Source organism: Prunus dulcis, unplaced genomic scaffold (assembly GCF_902201215.1).
Source record: "Prunus dulcis unplaced genomic scaffold, ALMONDv2, whole genome shotgun sequence".
Taxonomy (NCBI): domain Eukaryota; kingdom Viridiplantae; phylum Streptophyta; class Magnoliopsida; order Rosales; family Rosaceae; genus Prunus; species Prunus dulcis.
In genome coordinates, this window is record NW_023010011.1 from 128,316 (window position 1) to 134,836 (window position 6,521).

The 6,521-nt window shown below is 33.7% G+C and overlaps 1 long non-coding RNA gene across 1 annotated transcript; it reads left to right on the top strand.

Moving 5' to 3' along the window:
* The first annotated feature begins 2,464 nt into the window (after window positions 1–2,464).
* Window positions 2,465–3,742, top strand: LOC117612448. Its single transcript, XR_004583404.1, has 3 exons — window positions 2,465–2,651; window positions 2,934–2,981; window positions 3,236–3,742. It is a non-coding gene; the product is annotated as an uncharacterized LOC117612448 (long non-coding RNA).
* The last annotated feature ends 2,779 nt before the right edge of the window (window positions 3,743–6,521 follow it).

Genomic DNA, 6,521 nt, shown 5'->3' on the forward strand with positions numbered 1-6,521 from the left:
TCAATGTGGTTTGGCTCGGCTTTCCGGTTTGAATGCCCACCCCTACACAATGTGTCTGAAGCAGTTGTTGACCATGCGCTAATGTTCGCGACTGGCTTCCATCCAAAGGGTTTGGGCTGAGGAAGCGCCCATTGGGCCTTTTTAGACATTGGAAAAGCTCTTAGTGGTTGGGCCTAAGTTAATTACAATGTTGGGCCTTTGACTGTAGAAATTAAACCATGTTAATTTTGGTCTGAACACATGCCATAAGGTGAGTAAGCTTCTTTGTAGCAACAAGTTGTTCCAAATCAGAAAAACAAAAACAAAATTTTAACTGCGGTCTACACTCTAATAATACTGCACTTCTTTATTTTTCTAGTTTTTATTTTTTTTGTTTTTGTTTTTGTTTTTTTTATTTTTTGTGTGGAATTAATTATGAGTCACTATGTTTTGAAAAAAGAAGAAGGAAGGTTTCATATTAAAAAAAAGAAAAAAGAAGAGAAAATAGGAAGTCAAAGTAGCAAATCAGGAGAGACTCACGTAGAGAAGGCTCAGCAAGGTTGGATCCGGATCCTCTGCTATGATTTTCTCTGTCTTGATTCTGCTTTACTTTTGTTCTCCATATGCCATCTCATTAAAATTTAATCTAAGGAACTTAAAAATTGACACATCATCCTTGAAACAAAAATCCAATTTCCTCCTACTTAAAAAAGGAAAAAAAAAACCCTAATCCAACTATCGGCAAAGTTAACGTTATGTTCTTTTTTCTTTCTTCTTCCTGTCTCACGCCCTCCACGTCTTGTCCTTTTTTTCCCCCCTTCTTCTTGACTATGCCCCAAAATCTCATCTCTCACCAACGTGACAAAACATATTAACAATTATCAATTATTGAACTTCTTGGCTTTACCCAGAAATGAAAAACAAGAATTTATTCTTCTTTTTCTTGTTTCTTAGGAAGCTTTATAAACATATTAGATTTTTAGGTTAAAAATGAATAAGTTGGTCAACTATCTGAAAAATTACAAAAGGCATTAGATTTTGAAGCCTCATCACAAATTTAGTTGCTGGAATTCGGAGAAGGCTGCCACTTCACCATAAAGCCCAGAAACGCAAATATCCCACCACCTACAATAATAGTAATACAAATGTACAAAAACAATCTCTCTTAAAACATGATTTTTCTTTTGATAGGGGAAAGAGAAGGGATTGTGATTGTAGAGGTTTTGGAGAAATGAAGGCTTGGTGTGAGAGATAAGATTTTGGGGCAGAGACATGAGGAAGGGAAAAAAAAAAAAAAAAAAAAAAAGAACAGGACGCAAGACAGGGATTGAGTAAAAAAAAGAAAAAACATATGTGAGATAGGAAGAAGGAAGAGAAGAAAGAGGACATGATGTTAACTTTGCCGTTAGTTGGATTATGGGTTTTTTTTTATATTCTTAAATTAGAAGTAAATTGGGTTTTCGTTTGAAGGATGATGTGTCAATTTTTAAGTCCCTCAGATTAAATTTTAATGGGGTGACATATGGAAAACAAAAGTAAAGCAGATCATGGCAGAGAAAATCATAGCAGAGGATCCGGATCCCAGCAAAGTGTGCAATGAGACGAGGTCTTGAGTTCATCTCTGAATCAACAGAAGGAGGAGGACCCTCCCCCTTTTCCCTAATCCTACTTGCCCCTGTACATAGACATAGTAAGAAAAACAAAAATATATGACTTCACAACATGTTTCAATCCACGCGTTTCAATTCCCAAACAAAAAACAATTGGAATACTAACTCTTCCTATATTACAATTACTCCACTCAATTGACACTAAACCGTTTCATAATATTATATATACAATGTGTTAGACTCTCCAACCCACTCATACTTTTTTTCTTCGTCACCATATGCCCACTTTTACTTTGCAATCAGCTAGCTATCGAGCACTTGAGGAAAAGGGTAGGGACTTAAACTCTTAATTCAAATGGACAACGTGTTAAACTCTTAATTCTACAGAGAGTAGAAGGCTTTGGTTGAGCTTTCATCAATGGCAGGCATGTACTATTATAATTAATATTTTTATTTGATTCAAGATCTTCTCCTTGATGTGATTCTATGTGCGTATGCCTAAGGAATTTATGTAATTAGTTTAAATTAATATGTTGTCCATTTATGAAATTTATGCCTAAGGTTCTCGAACTGAAGTTGAAGAACTAAACTAGCAACAACCCCCAAGAGTAGTAACCGCTTTCTTGGTCGTCCTAGAACACTTTTTTTACAAGAGCCCCAAGGAGAAAGAACTCAACAAGAGCTTCCTCAGGTGAATATGGATAGGCGCGATCAGAGAGGAGGAGGCAGCAACAGGTTCCAGATTCGTAACAATAATATTATAGCAGACCCGGGCAGTCAGAATGTTGGGGTGTCAAACTTTCATAATGTACGAGGTCAAGGTGGTGGTCACGACATATACTGCACGTCAAAGAGCCAGGAATGTTGGACCCTCAAGCCTCCATGGCAGAAGCTCTCTCTCTCTCTCTCTCTCTCTCTCTCTCTCTCTCTCATCAGTAACTTTTAGGGCTGGGCATCTGAGGACCGCCCTCGCCGCCTACTCGATGTCACACTCCACTGCACAGACGCAGACCATTGTCTCGCTTTGATTTGGAGTTGCTCATCTTCAATATCTGCAATCGGGTAATTGAGTTCCCTTTTTGTCCTTGTTACTGAAGATTAGGGATTAATTTTCATTTGGGTTATGTTTGATTTGTAGCTTATTTATATCTTCGATTTGCTTTATATGAATTCTTGTGTATAACCTAAATTGTAAATTTTTACAAAGGCATTAACAGATAAAGGGTTTTGGAATGGTACAAATCTCCTGGGTTTATTTATTTATTTATTTTTTGTTCTTTATATTTTCTATTTTTTTTTTTGTCTTGCCATTTTGTTGAATCTTGTGTGTTATTTCACCTTCAGAGGAGAGATTTATAAAGTACTATGAGAGTCTAACTGAAGAAGAGACATGTATGTGTACATGTATACTATTTATTTTTAGAATCAGAGGAAGATGAGAAAGTACTATGAGTATTGGGTTATCTTTATCACTTCTAAACACTCCAAACTGAGCTCAATACAACTTGTCTGTCTAACTTTAGTTAAAGTTTTCTACTTGAAGAATTATACATATTGGGTTTTCAAGTTTTCTACCTGGTATAATATTTATTGTTACTGTAATTATACATGCTTTTCTCATGAGGTCCCATTTTGGTGATGGATAGACAAGCGTGAGGAGATGGAGGACTCATGAGCCAGAGTTACATCCCTACTTTGTACATGGAGATTTATGGGAGTCTTTCAAGGACTGGAGTGCGTACGGTGCATGGGTCACAAAATGGGAGTGACTCTGTTATGTACTATGTTCCTTATTTGTCTGCTATTCAGCTCTATGTAGACCCATCAAAGCCCTCCACAAGAATAAGGTCAACAATATTGTAAACACAAGACTTTCAATCAATTCAGTCTGTGATTTTTCTGCTTAAGCACTCTGGATTATAGTTTATGTTTGCAGCTGCTAACTCTGGTGCAATGTTCATTCCTTAATGTTTCTGTTCATCCTTTATTGTGTATAGTTTATGGGTTCACATAGATGTCATTTTTTGGGGAAAATCTTGAGGAAATTTGAATTTAGTGACTGAAGCAGATGGAGCATGCTGTGCATTTTGGTGTGATTAATTTTTTCATTATCATTGTTGGATTCCTTGCACTTCTATTGAGGTTGTTATATATGATCTCTTTGTTGGGTCACTCTCTGAGATTTAGTTGCCTACTTACCCTGATTACATCTGTCTATTACAATGTCCTGAAATCTTAATTGTATTTGTATGTTAAAATGTTATGTTAATGTCTTCATTTACTGGCCCTTCACTTATAGCTTAAAAACTGTTTTACAAAATCCACCATTTCTTTGAATGGAATGGTCAAGGCAATTGTGGATACCACTTGGTTGGTTGGGTTACAATTTGTTTTAAATGTTGCTGAATCTTGCAGTATATGGGGAAATTGACGTGATAATAGGTAGTGGGAAAGATGTATTTTGAAATTAGATTGTGAAGAAGAATTATGGTAGTGTAATGGGGGTTGGTTGATTCGTTTATCAAGTGAGGCATCTTATAGGCAGTGGATGACAAGATCTTTAATATGATGCATGGTGCGGTACTTGTATATAGTGTTACTTTGTGGTAAAGTGAATGTCTTACAGTTTTTGGCATAATCTCACCTTGACTTGGCAAAATGTTGCCCAGAGTTGCATGCTAATAGCTAGTTTGTACTAGAATAGATATGTGCAGTAAAATCTCCAAAAAGAATTATATATATATATATATATATTCATAGCTTTTCATGGAGATACATTATAGGTTATGCAAGTATTTGTTTTGACAGTAGACTTCTTATTGGAATAATTTGTTATTATTTATTTTATTATTTTGGTTATAACTATTTTTTTTATTTGCTCATAATCTTCTGGAATTTTTTACCAGATAACGACACAGGAGCAAAATCGCAATCAAGTGAGTTTCCACAGGTGCACATTCTTGCTTGGATGCTTGGTTCTTGGATCTCTTCAGGTGCTTCAAGACTTTGAAATGTAACTAATCAGTTTGCTAGACCATGCTTAACAGAATGTTGAAGTTTAATTACTCTGACAGTACAATTTCCCTTCATTTCCATTTGGACAAATGTAACTTGACAATGGATTTGTTGATCTTTCTAATATGTATGGAGCTATTATTTTTCTTAATGAAAACTCTCTATTCCTGGCTATCTTATGGTTGAAAAGGAAGAAAATAGTTATACTTGGATAGATTGTATTGTTATAAAGTAATTCTAAAAATAATATTAAAAGTAATAATATTTAATATCACAACGTGCAAAGAGTGTTGTTGAAATGTAAAACAACAACACGCGCATGAACGTTGTCAATCTGACATACACGAACACGAGAACACATTCTTGTTCTATACTTTTACAACATGTGTGCATTGCCATTACTGTTGTTTACAACACGCGATCAAATCAAGGACAACATGCAAAGCGCATCATTGAAAACCATGGAGCTTTTAACGACATCGGCTTCAACAACGTGCGCCGTGTGTTGTCAATACGTTTTCACAACGCACAATGTGCGTTGTTAAATAACTTTTTTCTTGTAGTGATTTCATGTTTTCTAATTTTTTATTTATTATCGTTTTATTTTATTTCCTCGAACAATATCATATTGATATAGCTTTGGACCTGAAGTTCAAAACCAAATATTCTTTTTAAATTTGATATATGTACTCGAACCTGAAGTTCCAAATATATGTTAATATATATCCAAAGTTCATCATTTTTATTGAGATTAATATTAATATGAACCCGCAGTTTATACCTTGTCAAGCACCTGTAGTTCTAGCATAACATATATAACATTTTAATTGAACCTGAAGTTCAGAACCAAACATTTTTTTTAAATTATATCTTTATCATGTTTTTCACAATGGAATCAAAATATTGTAACCAAATTCTAATTGGAACTTTCAAGTTCCTTGGTCCTTAATTTTAATTATTTTTATATTTAATTTGAACCTGTAGTTCAAAGCACAAAATGAGAAGATAAGACCATTCTGGAAGAATGGCATGCAAGAAATCGTTTCATAAGAATGACATGTTTTATGTACAAAAGAGTGTTCCAGAAGAACGACTTGCATTATGTACCAAATATCGTTCAAGAAGAATGACTTGAATTATATACAAAAGACCACTCTACAGGAAAGGCTTGAATCATCTTGATATGTATATATTTCTGAATGATTAAATACAATGCAAATTCTGAAAATTGCAAGTTGAATACATTGATAATACATTGCATAAATTAAAGTCCCAGAAGGACAACCCATTAACATGTCAATATTAAATATAATGCACGCCGAATGCAATCAAGTTCTTGAAGGACAATACTTATGACATGACTTAAGGTCCTTGAAGGACAATACTTATGACATTCTTGGTATCATTTTGATGAGACTATTTTCACGTCGTTAGGGGAAGAATTGGTTGTTCTTGAAAGAAAAAAAGAACGACATGAATGATTATGAAACATATTTATTTATTAGGGTTAATGACCTAAATGGTCCACCAACTATTGCTCCATTATCATTTTGGTCCACGAACTAAAATTTTCAATTCAAACATCCTTCAACTCTTTTTTATTTTTTTTTGTATCAAGGAACTATTATAAAACTTTAAAAAATTCTCTATTGTTTAAATTAATTAAAATCACATATATATATATAATAACAAATTTTTTAAAAGAGCAAACAATAATTAAAAATTAAAGGAAACTATTATAGGAACTTGTACCTAATTTTAGAATTGAAAAAATTGAATCTCACCACCAACATGGCTTTTTCTTTTTTATGACATGGACTTAAAATGTAATATTTTTTTCTCTATTGTTTAAATTAATTAAAATTTTTAAAATAAGATAAATACAAAAATAAATAACGATAAAATTGACGGACTTTG